This window comes from Oncorhynchus keta, chromosome 17 (assembly GCF_023373465.1).
Source record: "Oncorhynchus keta strain PuntledgeMale-10-30-2019 chromosome 17, Oket_V2, whole genome shotgun sequence".
Taxonomy (NCBI): domain Eukaryota; kingdom Metazoa; phylum Chordata; class Actinopteri; order Salmoniformes; family Salmonidae; genus Oncorhynchus; species Oncorhynchus keta.
Window position 1 is genome coordinate 2,644,812 of NC_068437.1, and position 24,425 is coordinate 2,669,236.

Sequence of the window (24,425 nt, forward strand, 5' to 3'; positions counted from 1 at the left end):
GGCTTCGTTAAGTAAATAATAAAAATAACAGTATGTTCAAGAACATACAATAAGAACGTTTTGGCGAAACGTGTAGTTCGGCACATCGTTCCACAACGTAGCAAAAATGAAATCGAACTGAACCGGTCACACCCATAATGATGATCGGGCAACAGCCACCAAAACGGAGCTAAGTAACGTTACCTCAAAGATTGTTGAAGAACGGTGCGCACCTTTTTGGGAAACTTGTCGTTTAGTACAAACCGTCACGTAACGAAGCAAACGTTGAAGTGAATTGAACTAACCCATGAACCACCTCTCTCTGCCATTGCAGTCATATCAACATACGGGAAAATGCGATGAGAAGTCGTGCTGGTGTACCGGTATCCGACTTTGAATGCCAAGTGTGAGAAATCGAATTGCGTGATCGGTGGCGTAACAGGTATGGCTCGTTTGTTTACGATGTTTGTAGCTGTTCATTTCAGAAAAATCAACATTTGCAGCACATGTCGTTCTTCTCCCAGTAGCTAGCGGTTACATTTGCTAGCTTATCAAGCTAAGGTTACGCCACATTTATAAGAGAGTAGCTATATATATCTTTAAGGTCCACGGCACTTCAAAGGGTGCTGAAATAGTTTCAACATGTAACGTTAGCTAGTTAACGTTAAACTAGCTATCATTTTAGCTACGCTGACGTAGCTAGCTAACCTGGGTAACGCCAGATTTACAGGTAGCTGCCAAAATAAAGGAAACACCAACATAAAGTGTCTTAATAGGGTATTGGGCCACCACAGCTTCAAGGCACCTTGGACTAGATTGTACAAGTGTCTGAATCTCCATTGGAGGGATCCGATACATTCCCTAATTGGTGATTTGTTGTTGTTGTGATAGTGTTAGAAAACGCTGTCTCAGCTCTTGTTCCAGAATCTTCACACGTGTTCAGTTGGGTTGAGATCAGGTGACCGAGACGACCATGACACATGGTTTACGTCGTTCATGCTCATCGAACCAGTCAGTGACCTGTGGACGGGGGCAGAACTATGGTAGCCAAATTATGGCATGCCCAGCATTTTTATACATGACCCCAAGCATGATGGAATGGTTAATTGCTTAATAAACGTAGGAGCCACACCTGTGGGGAAGCACCTGCTTTCAATATACTTTGTCCCCTTTATTTCCTCAGGCGTTTCCGTTATGTGTGCAGCTAAATGTATATTGAAGATATTGGCTAGATTAGCTACATTAACTAAATTAGCTACATGGGGATTCAAGTCCAAATAAATGCTAGCTGGCTACAGGGGTTGTGTAATTTATTTTGAGAGAACTAATGTTACTGTCCCCACAACAACAAATACATGTAATTTTGTCCTTAACCTTATTTAAGTACTGTAGAATTCAACCCTATGGACCTATTCAGACCCCTTGACTTTTTATCACATTTTGTTACCCTTATTCTAAAACGGATATAAAAAAATACATTCCTCATCAATTTACACACAATACCCAATAATGACCAAGTGAAAACAGATTAGTGGACATTTTTGCATATTTATTACAAATTAAAAACATACCTTATTTATATAAGTATTCAGACCCTTTGCTATGGGACTTGAAATTGATCTCAGGTGCATCCTGTCTCCATTGATCATCCTTGATTGGAGTCCACCTGTGGTAAATTAAATTGATTAGACATAATGTGGAAAGGCCTGTCTATATAAGGTCCCACAGTTGACAGTGCATGTCAGAGCAAAAAAAAAACAAGCCATGAGGTCAAAGGAATTGTCCATAGAGCTCCGCGACAGGATTGTGTCGAGGCACAGCTCTTGGGAAGTGTACCAAAACAGTCCTCCAGCATTGAAGGTCTCCCAAGAACACAGTGGCCTCCATTGTTCTTAAATTAAAGAAGTTTGGAACCACCAAGTCTCTTCCTAGAGCTGTCCCCCGGGCCTTAGGGAGGTGACCAAGAACCCGATGGTTACTCTGACAGAGCTATAGAGTTCCTTTGTGGAGATGAGAGAACCTTCCAGAAGGACAACCATCTCTGCAGCACTCCGCCAATTAGACCTTTATGGTAGAGTGGCCCGATGGAAGTAAAAGTCACTCCTTAGTAAAAGGCACATGACAGCCCGCTTGGAGTTTGCCAAAAGGCACCTAAAGCCTGTCTGACTATGAGAAACAAGATTCTCTGTTCTGATGAAACTGGGTTTGAACACTTTGGCCTGAATGCCTAGCATCACATCTGAAGGAAACCTGGCACCATCCCTATTGTGAAACGTGGTGGCAGCGTCATGCTGTGGGGATGTTTTTCAGAGTTGGGGACTGGGAGACTAGTCAAGATCGAAGGAAAGATGAATAGAGCAAAGTAGAGAGATCCTTGATGAAAACCTGCTCCAGAGTGATCAGGACCTTAGATTGGGGTATACTTCCCAGTACATCACTGGGGCCAAGCTTCCTGCCTCTGTTTATTGTCTATGCATAGTCACTTTACCTCTACCTACATCTACATATTACCTTGACTAACCGGTGCCTCGGCATATTGACTCTATACCGGTACCCCATGTATATAGCCTCGCTACTGTTATTTTATTGTTGCTCTTTATTATTAGTTATTTTTACTGCAGTTCATTTTAGTAAATTCTTTCTTAACCAACAATGTAGTTCAGAAAAATGTGTTCAGGGCTTGTTTGTTAGCGTTTCACAATAAGGTGAATACCTGTTGTATTGTGACAAATACACTTTGAGTTGATTAGTGTTGGCTATTCAGCAGCCTGATGGTCTGTGGGTAGAAGCTGCTGGCAGGTTTCAGTTTTTGCCATGATGCTCATGTACTGCCCGAGTGTGAGTGATTGAAGCAGGGAGAACAGGGCTTGGGTGGCATGGGGTCCCTGATGATCTTCTTGTCCTTCCTGCGACACTTGGTGCTGTAGATGTCCTGTAAGGCAGGCAGTGTTCACCCAATGGGGTGTTTGGCTGCATGCATCTCCCTTTGAAGAGCCTTGTGGCCGTGTGGGTGTAGTTGCCGTACCAGGCTGTGATGCAGCCCGACAGTATGTTCTCGTTGGTTCTCCTGTGTAACGCATACAAAGCTCTCTCTCGCAAATCTTACCATAACTATATCCTCCTGATTTGCTTACAAGTAAAATCTCAAACAGGAAGTACCAGTGACATGCTCAAAACAGAAATGGTCCTATGAAGCAGATGCTAAGCTGCATGACTGTTTTGCTATCACAGAATGGAATATGTTCTGGGATTCATCCTATGACATTGAGGAATTTACCACATCAGTCACCGGCTTCATTAATAAGTGCATCGATGACGCAGTGACCGTACGTACATATCCCAACCAGAAGCAATGAATTACAGGCAACATCCTCACTGAGCAAAAGGCTAGAGCTGCCACATTAAAGGAGCGGGACTCTAACCCGGAAGCTTATGACCTCTGATGAACCATCAAACGGGCAAAGCGCCAATACAGAACTAAGATCGAGTCCTACTACAACGGCTCTGATGCTCATCGGATGTAGCAGGGCTTGCAAACTTTCATGATTACAAAGGTAAACCCATCTGAGATCTGCCCAGAGGCGCATGCCTACCAGACGAGGTCAATGCTTACTTTGCTTGCCTCAAGGCAAGCAACACTGAACCATGTGTGCGGACACCTGCTGTTCCAGACGACTATATGATCCCTCTCTCCGTAGCCTGTATGTGTAAGACCTTTTTTTAAATAGGTCAATATTCACAAGACTGATTTCCGAGACACATACTTAGAGCATGTTCTGGCAAGTATCTTCAACCACATCAACACCATTATCCCAGAAACCCTAGACCCATTCCAATTTGCGTACTGCCCCAACAGATCCACGGATGATGCAACCTCTATTGCACACCACACTGCCCTTTCCCACCTGGACAAAAGGAACACCTATGTGGGAATGCTATTCATTGACTACACCTCAGCGTTCAACACCATAGTGCCCCCAGTTGGTAAGGGTAGGTAACAACACATTATCCATGCTGATCCTTAACACGGGGGCCCTTCAGGCGTGTGTGCTCAGTCCCCTCCTGTACTCCATGTTCATCTTGACTGCATGGCCAGGCACGACTCCAACACCATCTAGTTTGCCGATGACACAACAGTAGTAGACCTGAACACCGACAATGATGAGACGGCCTATACAGAGGAGGTCAGAGATGTCGTGTGGTGCCAGGACAACAACCTCTCCCTCAATGTGATGAAGACAAAGAAGAATGATGGAGGCCACTGTGTTCTTGAAGACCTTCAATGCTGCAGACATTTTTTTGGTACCCTTTCCCAAATCTATACCTCGACACAATCCTGTCTCGGGGCTCTATGGATAATTCCTTTGACCTAATGGCTTGGTTTTTGCTCTGACATGCACTCTCAACTGTGGGGCCTTATATAGACAGGTTTGTGCCTTTCCAAATCATGTCCAATCAATTGAATTTACCGCATGTGGACTCCAATCAAGTTGTAGAAACAACTAAAGGGTTATCAATGGAGGAAAAAAATGTTTTTAGTCAAATTTAGAATAAGGCTGTAACGTAACAATGTGGGAAATGTGAATGGGTCTGAATACTTTCCGGATGCACTGGAACTCCCTTGGACAAGGTGACTTTTAGCAATATATTTGGCTCTATTTACTCTGATTTGAAAATGCTACTTGGCATCAAAGTAGACGTCATGCAAAACTACAAATCCCTGCAAGCTCCTGCAAGTACCTGCACGTCATCTCTAGCTGGCAACATTGCTAACAGGTAGAGTGTCAAACTTAACTTGCCCAAGACGGTTCACAGAATTGTCCATTTAAATAAATGTAGCCAATTTGTTAATTACTACATTTTGCTAACATTAGTTAATCCAGAGATGCTTACCTTTGCCTCGATTCATCAGTATTTTATGGGTAAATACAGGCGAATATATTGATCATTGACCTTGTCCTAGACAGAGTTACACGGTTATCAAAATGGCACGCAAGGGTGAGTGTACACGAAACAGGTGTTTCTAAAATCCCCTAACGTGAAAAATGAATGGTGTAAAATGATTGGAACCATTTCCCTGTTTTGACTGCAAGGTTTTATGGGTATTATGACTTGTAATTGTGGTGCTTTTATACGAGGAGAGGAAAGGGGTGGAGGAGAATAGCTTTCTCACGGTGGTGTTTCTGAAATCGACATCTCCCGACCTTTTCACTCAACCCTCAAGCTTGGCATTTCAGCTGGATTTAACCCTCAATGGCTCAATCAACTTTACAAAGATAGACAGGTTTTATTTTTCACAATAGGTTAATGAATATTTATTTAATTTAAATCATGTGAGAATGTTTAGCTGAAATGCTGAAATATTTGTCTCTATTCGAGCACCTCATCCAGCGCATGTAGACTTGTGCCTTTAGTGACCATGTAATTTCCCCAGACCATGCCGTTCCCTGTTCTCTCTCTTGGCACCATGTTGTATGCTGTACTAATCTCTTGGTTTCGCTGTTTAGCCAGTTTGTGTTTGAGCGGATATATCTGGAGAGAAATGGGTCGTTGTCATCATTTGACACACTTTCACCATTTACAGATTTTGAGCATGGGTGAGAAGTGTCGGAATATTATGAAAGTGATTATGAACGAGTCGAGGTTTTCGGCCAATTCTGTCATGGTTTGTCCACTGTTTTTCCACATTGAGCAATCTGAAGGTAGCCTATTTGTATAATTTTCTGAGTAGTAGGGAGTAGTGTTGTCTCACAATACCAGCATTTGGACATCGGTACCAGGTTTAGTGTAGCGACACTTGATAACAAAACAATAACAGGGCAGAAAAAGAAAGCGACGAGACAGACTGGGATGTTGTTTTTAATCAATTATCGCAATTTTTACAAAATAGAAAAACATTCTATATCCACAGCAATGCTTAACCTGTTGCGACGAGCAATCCCGTATCCGGTTGCGTAATTATAGCCTCAAGCTCATTACCATAACGCAACGTTAACCATTCATGAAAATCGCAAATGAAATGAAATAAATATATTGGCTCTCAAGCTTAGCCTTTTGTTAACAACACTGTCATCTCAGATTTCCAAAATATGCTTTTCAACCACAGCAAAACAAGCATTTGTGTAAGAGTATTGATAGCTAGCATAGCATTAAGCCTAGCATTCAGCAGACAACATTTTCACAAAAACAAGAAAAGTATTCAAATAAAATAATTTACCTTTGAAGAACTTTGGATGTTTTCAATGAGGAGACTCTGTTAGATAGCAAATGTTCAGTTTTTCCAAAAATATTATTTGTGTAGGAGAAATCGCTCCGTTTTGTTCATCACGTTTGGCTGAGAAAACCCCCCGAAAATTCAGTCATTAAAACGCAAACCTTTTCCCAAATGAACTCCATAATATCGACAGAAATATGGCAAACGTTGTTTAGAATCAATCCTCAAGGTGTTTTTCACATATCTATTCGATGATAAATCACTCGTTGCAGTTTGGTTTCTCCTCTCTTCAAAATGGAAACATACACGCACCTGGAGATTACGCAATAGTTTCGACGGAGGACACCGAGCGGACACCTGGTAAATGTAGTCTCTTATGGTCAATTTTCCAATGATATGCCTACAAATACGTCACAATGCTGCAAACACCTTGGGGAAACGACAGAAAGTGTAGGCTCTCTCCTTGCGCATTCACAGCCATATAAGGAGACATTGGAACACAGCGCCTCAAAAATCTGGCTCACTTCCTGTATGAAATTTCATCTTGGTTTTCGCCTGTAGCATTAGTTCTGTGGCACTCACAGACAATATCTTTGCAGTTTTGGAAACATCAGAGTGTTTTCTTTCCAAAGCTGTCAATTATATGCATAGTCAGGCATCTTTTCGTGACAAAATATCTTGTTTAAAACGGGAATGTTTTTCATCCAAAAATGAAATACTGCCCCCAGAGGTTCAAGAGGTTAAACCACATCAGGGTACCACTTTGGGAGGTGTGAGAGAAAATCAAAGACATTTAGATTTGAGTGTGGCTGTTTAATTCAAGTGCACGCACATGCACTGTTTTGGTTAGCAGTGTTTTTGTAGCGTACAGTTGAAGTCGGAGGTTTACATACACTCAGGTTGGAGTTATTAAAACTCATTTTTCAACCACTACAAATTTCGTGTTAACAAACTATAGTCTTGGCAAGTCTGTTAGGACATCTACAAGTCAACAATTGTTAACAGACAGATTATTTCACTTAATTCACTGTATCACAATTCCAGTAGGTCAGAAGTTTACATACAAAGTTGACTGCCTTTAAACAGCTTGGAAAATTCCAGAAAATTAAGTCATGGCTTTAGAAGCTTCTGGTAGGCTAATTGACACAATTTGAGTCAATTGGAGATGTACCGGTGGATGTATTTCATGGCCTACCTTAAAACTCAGTGCCTCTTTGCTTGACATCATGGGAAAATCAAAAGAAATCAGCCAAGACTCCAGAAAAAGCATTGTAGACCTCCACAAGTCTGGTTCATCCTTGGGAGCAATTTCCAAACGCCTGAAGGTACCATGTTCATCTATACAAACAATAGCACTCAAGTATATGGGACCATGCAGCCGTCATACCGCTCAGGAAGGAGAAGTGTTCTGTCTGCTATAGATTAACATACTCTGGTGCGAAAAGTGCAAATCAATCCCAGATCAACAACAAAGGACCTTGTAAAGATGCTGGAGGAAACGGGTACAAAAGTAAATATATCCACAGTAAAATGAGTCCTATAATGACATAACCTGAAAGGCCGCTCAGCAAGGAAGAAGCCACTGCTCCAAAACCGCCATAGAAAAGCCAGACTACGGTTTGCAACTGCACATGGGGACAAAGATCATACTTTTTGGAGAAATATCCACTGGTCTGATGAAACAAAAATATAACTGTTTGGCCATAATGACCATCGTTATGTTTGGAGGAAAAAGGGGGATGCTTGCAAGCCGAAGAACACCATCCCAACCGTGAAGCACGGGGCTGGCAGCATAATGTTGTGGGGGTGCTTTGCCGCAGGAGGGACTGGTGCACTTCACAAAATAGATGGCATCATGAGGAAAGAAAATGGTGGATATATGGAAGCAGCATCTCAAGACATCAGTCAGGAAGTTAAAGCTTGGTCGCAAATGGGTCTTCCAAATGGACAATGACCCCATGCATACTTCCAAAGTTGTGGCAAAATGGCTTAAGCACAACAGAGTGAAGGTGTTGGAGTGGCCGTCACAAAGCCCTGACCTCAATCCCATAGAAAATTTGTGGTCAGAACTGAAAAAGCATGTGCGAGCAAGGAGGCCTACAAAACCTGACTCAGTTACACCATCTCTGTCAGGAGGAATGGGCCAAAATTCACTCAATTTATTGTGGGAAGGGAACTGTGAAACTGAGTTTAAATATAGTTGACTAAGGTGTATGTAAACTTCTGACTTCAACTGTAGATGTGATGGACTTTTTTTTAAAGCCAATGGCCACTGGATTGATGCAAACGCTCATGATTCTGCAGGTGCAGTAGGCATAGGCTACTTTGTAGTTAACTTTTTAATTGAGAGTTTTTGAGAAAGCCTTTCCGTTCATCCGAATACGGTTATAAATAGCAGCGCTAAGGGTGGACATGCACACACTACACACAGACAGGGTTATTCCCATGCCTTCCGGAAGTTGCAGGGAATCACTGATGTATTCTGTTCATGTCATATGATGGACTATTAATTTGTTTAAATTCAATGCATTTAGTTCATTTCCAGACGTGAGACACATTTGATAGACAAATTAAAAGTAACAATTCTAGTACTGAAACATGTTTCATGTTGTAGTATCGAAAAAGTACTGACGTTTCGGTCTAACGTGCAACCTTATGTAGAGAGGGTGTGTGGATATCAGAGGTGTCACACAGAACAGGAACAGCGGAAAGTGCCAGTCAGTGGTGGGTCAGATTACCTAAAGGGGAACTTGTGACACCTGCTTGCACTTTGGCACGTATTTGGGAGACCTCTGGTTTTAGCATGTGACTGGTCCACTGGGAAGGCCTCAATCACCTGACTACAGCCATTATATACAGGTGGAGGATGTGAACATATTAACATGTTATGTCATCGATCTTATATATTATTGATCTGAACTGCAGACACAGTTCACCATGATGGACCAATTGAACCCATGTCCACTGTAATACCACAAGGTGATCTCTTAAACCACAAATGCAGGCTCAAATCATCAGTATGGGCTAAGGATCACACGCACAGTTGATGTCAATTGTCATGTCCCTCCCTAGAATTGTGGGCATTTGATTGACTTGCTGTCTAACCAACTACAGTTTTCTGGAGGATGGCAACTGTTGCTAACCAAGCTTGAGTCTGCCGCCAAGACAAGCTCTCATTTCAAATGCATGGCAGCATATGGCAAAATTAAATGGTTCAATCATTAAACAGTGAATTTGGGGTACTTCCAAAATGAATCCCTGAAATACAGAACCTGTGAATGTAATCATTTTTTCATTTGAAGCGATATAGGTAGCCTAGTGGTTAAGCGCATTGGGCCGGTAACCAAGAGGTTGCTGGTTCGAATCCCCGAGCAGACTCTGTGAAAAATCTGTCTGTACCCTTGAGCAAGGCACTTAACCCGTATTGCTCCTGTAAGTCACTCTGGATAAGAGCATCTGCTAAATGATAGTACCAGTCAAAAGTTGGTTAAGCAGCCAGCAAGTGCTCAGCATATGCGGGAAGTCCTTCAAGACTGTTGGAAAAGCAGGAGAAGCTGGTTGAGAGAATGCCAAGAGTGTGCAAAGATGTCAAGGCAAAAGGTAGCTACTTTGAAGAATCTTAAATAGTGTTAAATCAAAATATATTGTACATTTAAGATTGCATTTCAATTAACAGGTGTGCCTTGTTAATTTGTGGAATTTCTTTCCTTCTTAATTCATTTGAGCCAATCAGTTGTGTTGTGACAAGGGTAGGGGTGGTATACAGAAAATAGCCCTATTTGGTAAAATACCAAGTCCATAGTATGGCAAGAACACCTCAAATAAGTAAAGTGAAATTACAGTCTGTCACTACTTGAAGTTCCGGAACATTTCAAGAAGTTTGAAAGTTTCTTCAAGTGCAGCCGCAAAAACCATCAAGCACTAGGATGAAACTTGCTCTCATGAGGACAGTCACAGGAAAGGAAGACCCAGAGTTACCTCTGTTGCAGAGGGTAAGTTCATTAGAGTTTCCAGCCTCAGAAATTGCAGCCCAAATAAATGTTTCACAGAGTTCAAGTAACAGACACAACATCAACTGTTCAGAGGAGACTGCGTGAATCAGGCCTTCATTGTCAAATTGCTGCAAAGAAACCACTACTAAAGGACACCAATAAGATTTAGAGACTTGCTTAGGCCAAGAAACACGAGCAATGGATGTTAGATCTGTGGAAATCTGTCCTTTGGTCTGGAGTCCAAATTGGAGATGTCTTTGAGACGCGGTGTGGGTGAACAGATGATCTCTGCACGTGTTTTTCCCACTGTGAAGCATGGAGGAGGAGGTTTGATGGTGTGGGGGTGCTTTGCTGGTGACACTGTCTGTGTTTCATTTAGAATTCAAGGCACACTTAACCATCAAGGCTACCACAGAAGTCTGCAGCGATACACCATCCCATCTGGTTTGCGTTTAGTGGGACTACCATTTGTTTTTCAACCTCCAAGCTGTTTAAGGGCTATTTGACCAAGGTCGAGAGTGATGGAGTGCTGCATCAGATGACCTGGCCTCCATAATCACCCGACTTCAACCCATTTGAGATGGTTTGGGATGAGTTGGACCACAGAGTGGAGGAAAAGCCCCCAACAAGTGCTCAGCATATGTGTGAACTCCTTCAAGACTGTTGGAAAAGTATTCCAGGTGAAGGTGGTTGAGAGTGCCTAGTGTGCAATGCTGTCATCAAGGCAAAGGGTGGCTACTTTGAAGAATCTAAAATCTATTTTGATTTGTGTAACATCGTTTTGGTTACTACATGATTCCATATGTGTTATTTCATAGTTTTGGTGTCTTCACTATTATTCTACAATGTAGAAAATAGTAAAAATAAAGAAAAACCCTTGAATGAGTATTTATTCTAAATCTTTTTACTAATGGTGTATTTTGGAGTAGGATGTCCTTTTAAAAAAAATGTATTCACCAAAAGTAACCTCAGTAGTTCTACCGAAAAATTCCTATTGGAAACAATGCATTCCATACAACTAAAATAAAATAGGCTATTTACTAGTTTACCACGCTAATTCTACTCTGTCAATTTACCTACATTTTGTAGGTTACCTACCATTTTGTAGGCCTACTGTTACAAATGTATTCCAATTTATCTAGGCCTAATACATTTATTACAGCTGGTCTTAATAAAGTGGGGTAATTTCTTATCAAACTATGTTCAGCTTGTTCGTTGCACTTGGCTAATCAGTTATTAGTGTGATTCACTTTTAACCCAGTCTGTGGCTATTGTGGGGAAAGTTTTTTTTCTCTTGGTTTTAATTGCTCAGTAGTTTAGTAAACATTTCAAATGCCTTTTTCAGACACCTTGTTGTAGCCTACGCAAAGGAGATGTATCATTGAATTTGAAGCCCATTTCCTATTCTTGATGTGTATTTGTGGCTCAACTCCAGCTCAGCGCTGGTAGATGCTGTGGCCTACTTTTTCCCTGGGCAGAATAGAGCTGCACTGCATCACAGCTGCGTACTTGGGCTTCAGTTAAAGCAGTGTTTGGAATTGCATTAAAACTGGTACGCTTTTAGTTGAATTAGAGCTCGTTGCTCCATCTTTTTCTCTACTCTGTTTTCTCCACACTTAAGCTGTGCTTTTTCCCGATGAATCAGGAATCCTTGATTTTATGACCTTAGGGAAATCTGTATGTCTATAGCACAAGTAATCCGGCCTGATTGGGAAGCCTCCCTCTGTTTTCAAAGGATTTTGCAAACCTGGCTGTGACATTATGCAGCAAACTGTGATTTTGTGATTGGGTTTATGTTAAGGGGGGGTCAAAGACAAATGCGAAGGAGGCCTTGCCAAAACGACTCAGGAACCGCATTGGAACTCTCAATAAAGTTGAGGGCTGAAGTATAGGAGATGAGCGAGCCGCAACCGCTAATATATGGGTTAGAAGAGGGGTCTGGGTATTAGTGCCTGTCATGTACTCTCTTCATTCATCTCTCATATAGAGAGCTAAGATAGTCATAGACTGGTGGCCACAAAGCCATTGAGCGCATGTTCAGGACTTGCCTTAAGCGCTCACTGGAGCAGTCTGTGTGGTTACCTAGCAGCGATCTCTTCATAACTTCTGCATGTGAGGTGAGAGGAGGTATATTAGGAACTCAGTCAAACAGCGTGTTTGCTCGCTCACATATGTTCCCTTTCCTTACTTAAATAAAGGGCAGAGGCTGCGGATCCCAAGGTACCCCCCCATCCTTTTTCCTCAGAGCTGAATATCCAAATCACTTTCTGTGCATGTGTTTATCTCTAACGTACAAATGTTTGGTCACCCTCCCTTCAAATGACTTGCTGTCAATTGTGAAACGTCCATGCAGCATCTGCATGCCAGCCATTTGATCTCATGGTTTCATGGAAATATGCATTTAGATGTTCTTAAATTATACAGCATTTTGAATTATGTACATAAAGCGAATTTGAGCAGATTGTTTTAGTTTAAATAAAAGCACATATTTTGCCTAGTGGCCCGCGCTGTTGAGTTTTGGCAACATGTGAGAAAAATTATCAAATCCCGAGGTGCGTATTGAAGATATTGAAAGAACTGTCCACATTTACTTTGTCAGTCAACAAGATGAGTAGGCCTAACGAACAGCAAAAGCACTAGCCTATGTCAATCTACTATCCCCCATAGTACAAAAGTTGACCTACTCTGCAAAAAATACATATTCCGAGCATAGTGTAGGACTTTTAATACAACAATTTACAACTTTTTTACGCGATGAGGCTGACGCAACAGATCAGAACGTTTAGCTTCAAATGTGTAAGAAGTATTAGGCCATCTTCACATTATAAGCGCAACAATGCGCACATGGCAGTAGACTATAAGTGCAAACTTTCCATTAGCGGAAAAACACTTATCAAAAGTGATCGCAAGTGTGATCATACATGTCATGCTTTCATTATAAAGGTGCATTTTTATGGTAAAAGGATCTTCCCCAAACTTGAAACTCACGCGCTGCGTATGCATGCCAGTTAGGCTTTACACCCCTTGTAAAGCAGATTAATGTGCTTCTTTTTAGTGAGGTATGTGAGGTATGCGACTGATTTGAAAAAGGCATTGTTTCTTGCCTTATGCTGGGCATCATTCACAAGTGATAATGTATCATTTACAAGTGATGGGGCTAATATTTTCACCCGTCAGACTATTCTTGAGTTAATATTGTCTTTACATATACTAAATAATATGTGTGAAATTTGTTTTGATTTAGAATGGGCCATTTATCATGCACCTGTCTAGAAACGGGCTGGGGGGGAAAAATACATGTAATCTCTGCACTTAAATAGTTTACAAGCCCTGCCACATTTGATGAGCATCCAAGCAGGCGTAGTGGGATTCAAACCTCGTCCTGTATTGACACTTTGCCTGTTTGATGGCTCGTCGGAGGTCACAGTGGGATTTCTATTTGTGTGTGTATATTTACATTTTTTTTTTGCCCTTTCTCTCCCCAATTTCATGGTATCCAATTGGTAGTTAGTCTTGTCTCATCGCTGCAACTCCCGTACGGACTCAGGAGTGGCGAAGGTCGAGGGGCGTGCACCGGGGCGGCAGGGTAGCCTAGTGGTTAGAGCGTTGGACTAGTAACCGAAAGGTTGCATGTTCGAATCCCTGAGCTGACAAGGTATAAATCTGTCGTTCTGCCCCTGAACAGGCAGTTAACCCACTGTTCCTATGCCATCATTGAAATTAAGAATTTGTTCTCAACTGACTTGCCTAGTTAAATAAAGGTTAAAAAAAATAAAAATAAAAAACCCTCCGAAACCCAACCAAGCCACACTGCTTCTTGACACGATGCCTGCCTAACCCGGAAGCCAACCGCACCAACGTGTCGGAGGAAACACCGTACACCTGGCGACAGTGTCAGCGTGCACTGCGCCCGGCCCGCCACAGGAGTCGCTAGTTCGCGATGGGGCAAGAACATCCCTGCCGGCCAAACCCTCTCCTAACCCAGATGACGCTGGGCCAATTGTACGCCGCCCCATGGGTCTCCCGGTCGCGGCCGGCTGCGACCGAGCCCGGACTCAAACCCATAATCTTTAGTGGCACAGCTAGCACTGCTATGCAGTGCCTTAGACCACTGCGCCACTAGGGAGTCCACAGTGGGATTCCTTACAAGCGTCTGGGTTAGGGTCCCACACCTTGAAATGGGCAGCTCTAGCCTTCAGCTCAGTGTGGATGATACCTGTAATCCATGTTTTTCTCTCTACTTTTCTCTCTGATCCTATTAAGGATCTCTGTACTTTGTGCTGCTCATCTTTCCCTCGATCCTGACTAGTCTCCCAGTCCCTGCCGCAAAAACATCCCCACAGCATGATGCTGCCACCACCATGCTTCACCGTAGGGATGGTGCCATGTTTCCTCCAGACGTGACGCTTGGCGTTCAGGCCAAAGAGTTCAATCTTGGTTTCATCAGACCAGAGAATCTTGTTTTTCATGGTCTGAGAGTCTTTAGGTGCCTTTTGGCAAACTCCAAGCTGACTGTCATGTGCCTCTTACTGAGGAGTGGCTTCTCTCTGGCCACTCTACCATAAAGGCCTGATTGGTGAAGTGCTTCAGGCCCTCTCAAAATTAGTTTAATTAAAATAACTTGTCCTTCATCAGTGAAATACCACAAGGTCAGTGTTTGTTTATAATCCTTTTCAAAATTATAGGCCTTTTCAAAACTACTGATTAAAGGTCAACTCCCCTTTTAGAACCAACTTCACTGGTTTTTAAAAATTACCTTTGTGGCATCAATAAGAGACGGAAAAATATAATCTAGTGTCACTCTGACTACAGTGTGAATTTGATAACTTTGTTCATAAAGTCAATATTGTACAAAACTGAGTTTTGTACAAGAGTTTGTCATGACTTACTGGTAGGTTGGGTATGAATTACAGTCATGCCCACTTGCCCAGTGCTAACACTTGAGAAGCAGCTGGGCTGATTGTGCTCTATCAGCTGTATGCTCTATCCAATCACAGCAGCCAGACCCTCCAGACAGTGAGATAGACCTGCCCATTACGCAGCGTCGGACTTGTTTTAATAAGAGAATACAAAAATAAAATTAACACTCTTCAAACTATAGACAATGCCCCATAATGACAAAGAAAAAATAGGTTTAGATTTTTTTTAAATGTATTAAAAATGAAATGAATACCTTATTTACATAAATATTCAGGGACTCTGCTATGCGACTCGAAATTGAGGTGAATCCTGTTTCCATTGATCATCCTGGAGATGTTTCTACAACTTGGAGTCCACCTGTGGTAAATTCAATTGATTGGACATGATTTGGAAAGGCACGCACCTGTCTATATAAGGTCCCACAGTTGACAGTGCATGTCAGAGCAAACAACGAGCCATGAGGTCAAAGGAATTATCCGTAGAGCTCTGAGACACAGAGCTCTATGTTGGGGTGCAGATCTGGGGAAGGGTACCAAAAACATGTCTGCAATATTTAAGGTCCACAAGAACAGTGGCCTCCATCATTCTTAAATGGATTAAGTTTGGAACCCCCTAGAGCTGGCCGCTGGGCTGAACTGAGCAATCGGTGGAGAAGGACCTTGGTAAGGGAGGTGACCAAAAACCCGATGGTCACTCTGACAGAGCACCAGAGTTCCTCTGTGGAGATGGGAGAACCTTCCATAAGGACAACTGTCTCTGCAGCACTCCACCAATTAGGCCTTTATGGTGAAGTGGCCAGACAGGAGCCACTCCTCAGTAAAAGGCACATTACATCACTTTTGGGTTTGCCAAAAGGCATCTAAAGGACTCTGACCATCTCTGGTCTGATTAAAACAAGATTGAACTCTTTGCCCTGAATTCCAAGTGTCACATCTGGAGGAAATATGGCACTATCGCTAAGGTGAAGCATGGTGTTGGCAGCATCATGCTGTGTGGATGTTTTTCAGGGCAGGGACTGGTAGACTTGTCAGGATCAAGTCAAAAATGTATAGAGATCCTTGATGAAAACCTGCTCCAGAACACTCAGGGCCTCAGACTGGGGTCCATTCACTTTCCAACAGGACAATGACCCTAAGCACACAGCCAAGACAACGCAGTAATGACTTCGGGTCAAGTCTCTGAATATACTTGAGTGGCCCAGCCACAGTTACGGTGCCCATCCATCCTGATGGAGCTTGAGAGGATCTGCAGAGAAGAATGGGAGAAACTCCCCAAATACAGGTGTGCCAAACCTGTAACGTCAAACCGAAGAATACTCTAGGCTGTAATCGCTACCAATGGTGCTTCAACAAAGTACTGAGAAACGGGTCTGAATACTTATGTAAATGTGATATTTTTTAAATTAGCTTAAATCTCAAAAAAAAAGTTTTTGCTTCGTCATTATGGAGTACTGTGTGTAGGTTGATGAAAGACAGATTACAGCCTTATTCAAAAAAAGATTAATGTAAAAAATTGGAAAAATTTAAGGGGTCTGAATACCTTCCGAATGCACTTTAACCACCAACGCTTGATAAATATTGCATAAACAATTTTAAAGCATGAAATGCATGAAGAAATAATAATGGAAATATATCCATGTAAAAACACAAGTTATTTGTTTAGTCAAGGATATTTTAGTATGATTTTTAGTGATGCACAATATATCGGTGAACATATCGGAATCTGCCGAAATTAGCTAAAAATGCCAACATTGGTGTCAGCCGATGTCTAGTTTAACACTGATGTCAAAGCTTACGTACATACCTATATAACGTAGGTGCATGACGTAATGACGCTACGTATAATTTTGCGCTACATGTGCAACACAGCATTCCTAACCTAGCCCACGATGTCTGCTGTGTGGATCGAGCAGTCAACAAATCGAGCAGTCATTTGAAAGAGGAAGAACATTTTGGCGAGACAACTCAAAGGTGAAATCCATTAACGCCAAGATAATGAAATTAATTGCCCTTGACGTTGGCTTTCGTCAACAGTGCACGTTGCCCTATCGGAGTTACACAGTAATAGCGTCACTGCTATTAGCTTCATGACATACTATGGAACGCCGTTTGGGTCTTTGCGTGTTATTTGACGCATATCTTTTTTAACGCTATTTGACGCATTAAATACGTTTTTAATTTGACACGTCAAATAACACAGTTCTATTATAGAACTGAATTTGCACGTGCAAGCCAAGCGCCACCATTACTATCAGCAGCACTGTAGCACTGTCAAAGCTGTAGAAGAGTCTGCAAACACCGACCATGAACAATGTGTTTACAATACTGCATTGGTAATAAAGCATCATTTGTTCAAACGCAACTTCCGGGGTCGCTAGCATTAGCTTGGTGCCTAGCTAGCACCAATATAACCAGCCTGAAAACAATGACCAGTAGAAACTGCAGTCATTTTCAATATTCTTAGCAATGGTTTAGGAATCCTGTGAGTAAGTATGAGCTAAGGAGCCACTTGTTGTTCGCATATTGAAATGGAACTTCAGCTTATGAAAATAAATAGCTAGCCAGCTACTTAACCCTGTTGACTCGACCGGACGGGGTTATGTTTTGTGAAGCTAGCCACAATAAGGATTATGCACAATAGTGGAATTTGCAGTTTTCCTTCAAAATAAAAGTACCTCGTTGAAAGTGATGCAGAAGGTTAAAATTGGTGGAATCATGCCATATTTAGATTAGATCATGTTAAACAAGGCTGGAATGTGAAGCAATGAAATGGGTTAACAGTCTACTCAGTGACACCCACAGAACACAACTGTGAAGAGTTTACCCAAATATTAGCGTTGTAGCTCTTATCGCAGGACTCTGACTGTGAATTCACCTCCCCAGTCAGCCTACATTCATATGGCATTCTACAGATTTACCTAATGATTGGGAATCAATGAAATGGGGTATCATTCTACTCAATACCCAATGCTTTATTATAGACAGAAATATTGATCAGTATGCAACATTTCTGGAATTGTTTTATTTCAGCTCATGAAACATAGGACCAACACATTACAATTATTGACTGGGTAACCCCGAAGTATTCCTGCCAAAACATGGACTAGCCTATTTCAGTGGACTATTTCAAGGTTTCTTCATTCAGAATAAAAGGCTGCTGAGGCATTTGGACCAGTCAAAACAGACGTGTTGAATCTGTACTGTGGTTTTTATCACTAACAGGGTAAACGGGCAGCTTGATCTACCCAGGGAGACATAAATGCTTCCTGTCTCTGCTCCTTCAGGACAACTGGGTGGGGCTCAGGAGTTGGTTTTGTGATATGGAGGGTGTGTGTCTGTGGGAGGGATATGCAGCCTCTGACTGTGATTCATAAGGAGCATGTGATTCAGAATTAAACTTCTCTCTCTCCCAAGGTAAAGCAGACTGTTCTTACGTAGGCTTCTGGATGTGGTATCCTGTGCTGCTCAGGTGAAAGGTAAGCTGAGCTCACTGCTACAATCAGTCTGTGTGTTAGCTAGCAGTAGTGAGAATGTAGTGTTTGTGCCACACACCTGTTTACCTGGTATAAACTAGTGGGAGTGTGGTGTTGCTTCACAGAGCTAGTTTCTGGGCCAAGCTGATGGCAGCAAAACTCTTGTTTCAGTATGGCACGTATGTTTTATGAGGGTGAGTCATGTTTGAGCGCAGGCAGAAATTGGAAATGGGGCATGTCCCAAAAGGTGCATAGTGCATTTTATTATCTTTATATGCCGCAAGTTTTTAATGGTCTTTTGCCGCATTTCACATAGGCCTAAAGTGTTTTACCTATTGTCATTTGTACCAAAATGTAAATCATTAAACCTAAATCAGTAAACCTTCACCTAACCTATTGATTTGGCTTAGTTATTCTCTCCTGAGGTGGACATTGCCACATGAGTGAACTGACTACAGGTCAGTTGTGTCGTCTGAAATAAAGCAGGGAACCGCTGAAGACTGAATGAGCCAGGAGCCTCAGGCGAGGGTGTGAGACTTTTGGGTTGGTTGAAGGGAGTAGATGTTTGGGAGGTTGTTCTGGGACAGATGGTTATACTGATACCCCGGGCTGCTATAGAAAGCACAGCAACACAGTTTGCCTGCAGGAAACGTTTACATTTTTATACATAAGAAAAACCCTATGATGAAAAGGTGATTTTAGACGTATTTGTATTCTCTCATTAGCACAGTGGATGTTTAGGTTGTGGGCTTTCCTGGTCGTTTCCTCGTTGTATCATCGAGATCCACGTTGAGCATGTGAACAAACCTCTGTGGAAATATTCAGCCGTTATTGGGATTGAGATGCGTATTTGTTCTGTTTTTAAGTTCAACATTTTATTTAGCAAGTCGCAAACACTCTCTGAAATACTTGATGTTTACAGATACAAATCTCCGGCTCCGAATTATATTCACAAGACAATGTGCGGCACTTATAAATAATGCATAGAAACAACACAACCTATTCCATAAATAGATATACAAGAGACTAATTAAGCAGTAATGGCAAGCTCTATGTCCTAACACACAAAGACAGAATGTCAGACAGGCTGAAATGGTAGGTAAGTGGTCATGTAGCAAGCGACTTGCTCTCTCTTATCAGGCAGGAAGCATGTTTACATTCTGCCTCTCCCATGTTTGTCTTGGCGAGTGAAAGTCCTGCCAACGGTTATGAGATTTAACTGTAAATTACACGTCAACTAGGCCTAGTTTACGCTTAGAACACTTATGCACAGCTGAGATTATTCTGAGACAGCTGGGTCCTGCCCAAAAACTACCGCCGCACCATCAAGAGCGTCCTGACCCGTTGCATCACGGCCTGGTACGGGAATATCGCCAACCACCACCATAAGACCCTCCAGCAGGTGGTGAAGACGGCCCAGTGCATCAGTGGGACCGTGCTACCATCCATCCAGGACATATAGTCAAAGCTGTGTCTGAGGATGACCTGCAGTATCATCAAGGACCCCACACACCCCAGCCACTAGCTGTTCACTTCCTTACCGTTGGGCAGTTTGTATCGACGCATGAGTTCTGATACCAACAGGCTCCCAGACCATTTGTTTAAATCAACAAGCAATCAGACTGCTGAACACTTGAACTGGACTGATCACTAGCCCTGATTCTCTGCCCCTTACCTCATGCGCGCACACACACTCATGCTACACACACATGTCACACCTGCTGCTATCAGACTCTTATGATTGCTAAATTCTGCAAATCTTAAATTGTGCCTGTATTCCTGTACTATACTTTTGCAAAAAGGTTGATTCTACCGAGCCATTTACTTTATATTCGTATTATTTTATTATTTCTTGTTGCATTGTTTAACCGTTTTGATTGGTCTCTTCTGTATGTAGTGATGAGTACCCAATACTCCCTATAAGTATGTTTAAGGTCTGAGTGAACTCTCAAATCTCTTAATGATTTACCCAAATGTATAACTGCTAAAAGATACCTTATTTTAAAGTGTCAATTAATCATTCATAAATGCGTTAACAACATTTATAACTCCTGAAAATATACACTACATGACCAAAAGTATGTGGACACCTCGTTGAACATCTCATTCCAAAACCATGGGCATTAATATGGAGTTGGTCCCCCTTTGCTGCCATAACAGCCTCTACTCTTCTGGGAAGGCTTTCCACTAGATGTTGGAACATTGCTACGGGGACTTGCTTCCATTCAGCCACAAAACGCATTAGTGAGGTCGAGCACTGAGGTTGGGTGATTAGGCCCGGCTCTCAGTCGGCACTCCAATTCCTCCCAAAGGTGTTTGATGGGGTTGAGGTCAGGGCTCTGTTCCGGCCAGTCAAGTTCTTCCACACCGATCTCGACAAACCATTTCTATATGGCCCTCGCTTTGTGCACTGGGGCATTGTCATGCTGAAACACCAAACGGCCTTCCCCAAACTGTTGCCACAAAGTTGAAAGCACAGAATTTTCTACAATGTCATTGTATGCTGAAGAGTTAAGATTTCCCTTCACTGGAACTAAGGGTCCTAGCCCGAAAGCATGAAAAAAAAGCCCCAGACCATTATTCATCCTCCAACAAACTTTACAGTTGACACTATGCATTTGGGCAGGTAGCATTCTCCTGGGACCTGCCAAACACATCTTTGTCCGTCGGACTGCCAGATGGTGAAGCGTGATTCATCACTCCAGAGAACGCGTTTCCACTCTCCAGAGTTCAATGTCAGCGAGTTTTACACCACTCCAGCCAACGCTTGGCATTGCGCATGGTGATCTTCAGCTTGTGTTCGGGTGCTCGGCCATGGAAACCCATTTAATGAAGCAGTTATTGTGCTGACGTTGCTTCCAAAAGGCAGTTTGGAACTCGTAGTGAGTGTTGCATTCAAGGACAGACAATTTTTTTGGAGCGACGCGCTTCAGCATTCGGTCCCATTCTGGGAGCTTATGTGGCCTACCACTTCGCGGCTGAGCCGTTGACGCTCCTACACGTTTCCACTTCACATTAACAGCACTTACAGTTGACCGGGGCAGCTCTTTTTAGATAGCTGGCTGCTAGACTAATTTACAAATCTAAAAAATGTTAGCTGATACGGCTAATTAAGTGTCTGTTAGTGACTGACATAATAAGAAATAAACTGCTGATGCACAACCAAATTTAGAAATAGCAATTAGTTCTACTATTCCTAACTCTCAAATTGGTTTAGAGGGAGTCCTTTTTTTCACATCTAAACTGCAGAGAATGATTCACTTCCAGGCACACTTTTTTATTTTTTTTATTTTGATTCATTTGAACCATTTATTGTCAGTATCTAGGTTTCCATCCAGTTGGTGACAGATTTTCATGCTAATATTCAAAAACATGCATCATTAAAAAAAAAATGTTTTTCCCACCAGTGGTGTGTTTCCACAAAACTGACTTGTTGCGGATAAAAATCAGTGCGGGATGACACAGTGCACAAAATATACTTTTTTTTTTTTGCTTAAGTTTTCATGTACTGAATAAAAAAAATCTAAAGTTGAATGTGTTTCCAACACATTCAGCTTTTCAGATAGTTTTGTCACAAACTGTTACGTTAAATAGCAAATGTGCCTACTCTGGTCTTGGAACATGCTCTCTAGCCAACAGCTCCCAGATACAGTACCAGTCAAAAGTTTGGACACACCTACTCATTCAAGGACTTTTATTTTTTACTATTTTCTACATTGTAGAATAATAATGAAGACATAAACTATGAAATAACACACATGGAATCATGTAGTAACCATTTATAGTTGAGATTCTTCAAAGTAGCCACCCTTTGCCTTGATGACAGCTTTGAACATGCTTGGCATGCTCTCAAACAGCTTCATGAGGTAGTCACTTGGAATGCATTTCAATTAACAGGTGTGCTTTGTTAAGTTCATTTGTGGCTCAAACCGATTAAAGAAAGAAATTCCAATCAGTTGTTGTGACAAGGTAGGGGTGGTATACAAAAAGTCCATAATATGGAAAGAGCAGCACAAATAAGCAAGAGAAACGACAGTCCATCATGACTTTTAAGACATGAAGGTCAGTAAATCCGTAAAATGTCAAGAACTTATAAAGTTTCTTCAAGTGCAGTTGCAAAAACCATCAAGGTCTATGATGAAACTGGCTCTCATGAGGACCGCCACAGGAAAGGAAGACCCAGAGTTACTGCTGCTGCAGAGGTTAAGTTCATTAGATTTACCAGCCTCAGAAATTGCAGCCCAAATAAATGCTTCAGAGTTCAAGTAACAGACACATCTCAACATCAACTGTTCAGAGGAGACTGCGTGAATCAGGCCTTCATGGTCGAATTGCTGCAAAGAAACCACTATTAAAGGAGACCAATAAGAAGAGACTTGCTTGGGCCAAGAAACACGATCAATGAACATTAGACCGGTGGAAATCTGCCCTTTTTGTTCTGTAGTCCAAATGTTGAGATTTTTGTTTCCAACCTCCGTGTCTCACAAAGACTGGAGGCACTGTGATTTATTTAGAATTCAAGGCACACTTAACCAGCATAGTTACCACAACATTCTGCAGCGATACGCCATCCCATCTGGTTTGAGCTTAGTCCCACTATCATTTGTTTTTCAACAGGACAATGACCCAGAACACACCTCCAGACTGTGTAAGGGTTATTTGACCAAGAAGGAGAGTGATCGAGTGCTGCATCAGATGACCTGGCCTCAGTCACCCGAACTCAACCCAATTGAGATGGTTTGGGATGAGTCGGACCGCAGAGTGAAGGAAAAGCAGCCAACAAGTGCTCAGCATATGCGGGAACCCCTTTCAAGATGGTTGGAAAAGCATTCCAGATGAAGCTGGTTTAGAGAATGCCAAGAGTGTGCAAAGCTGTCATCAAGGCAAAGGGTGACTATTTTAAGATTCTCAAAATATAAAATATATTTTGATTTGTTTAACCTTTTATTTTTTTGGTTTCTACATCATTTCTAATGTTTTAACAGCTTTGATGTCTTCACTATTATTCTACTATGTAGATCAATCAAACCCCTTGAATGAGTAGGTGTGTCGACCTTTTGACTGGTACTGTTCATGATGAGATTATTATGGATAAGTGCGAGGTTGTTTGTTTTTCAAGCATCGTTCCTCATGTCATCAGAATAAGACCATAGTTTTTTATTTGATTGGAAAGGCGCATCAAGATCACGTGCACTTTCTTTTTGACCTAGATAAGTATCACCACATTTCAAAACTGTAAACATATTGGAATCACTGGCAGACTCTCAGCTAAGAACTTTTAAAAACTTCAAATGACAGTATATTGTGAATGTGCACCAGTCTGTTTTAGACCTGGACACAGCACCGTTTCAGCAGCTGCGCTTGTCTTTTAATGATGTGTTAAACTGCTTCGATCATAGGAATCACTGTGCTGCCATATTTATAGACCTATCCAAGATCTTTGATTCTGTCAACCATCATACTCATTCAAAGTTTGTCTGAAATGGGTCTAGACCAGGTGTCTTGCAAGTGGTTTGGGAACTATCTGTCAGACGGGGCACTGTTATATATTACTAAAGGTGTCCCTCGGGTCGATTTCGGGACCTTTCCTCTTCACTATTTTTTGGTCTATTTGCAAAATCCTGCAACGTTAATCTGTATGCAGATGACAGCATTATGTACGCTATTGGCCCTACTGCTGACCAGGCTATGTTAACATAGCTGCAATCTGATTTTGTTTCCTTGCAGAAAGCCCTTGTTTAATTGGTACGTCATGCGGAGGAAACACATTATGTATACTGTATATACAAAAGTATGTGGACACCCCTTCAAATGTAGTGCTTTCGACTATTTCAGCTACACACGTTGC

At 42.0% G+C, this 24,425-nt stretch overlaps 1 protein-coding gene across 1 annotated transcript in view; it reads left to right on the forward strand.

Moving 5' to 3' along the window:
- The first annotated feature begins 41 nt into the window (after nucleotides 1-41).
- Nucleotides 42-24,425, forward strand: part of osbpl5 (oxysterol binding protein-like 5) — a 99,275-nt gene continuing 74,891 nt past the window's right edge. The window contains exons 1-3 of the mRNA XM_052465208.1: nucleotides 42-204; nucleotides 314-421; nucleotides 18,519-18,580. The gene's annotated coding sequence lies outside the window, so the exon portion shown is untranslated. The remainder of the gene's footprint in view (nucleotides 205-313; nucleotides 422-18,518; nucleotides 18,581-24,425) is intronic.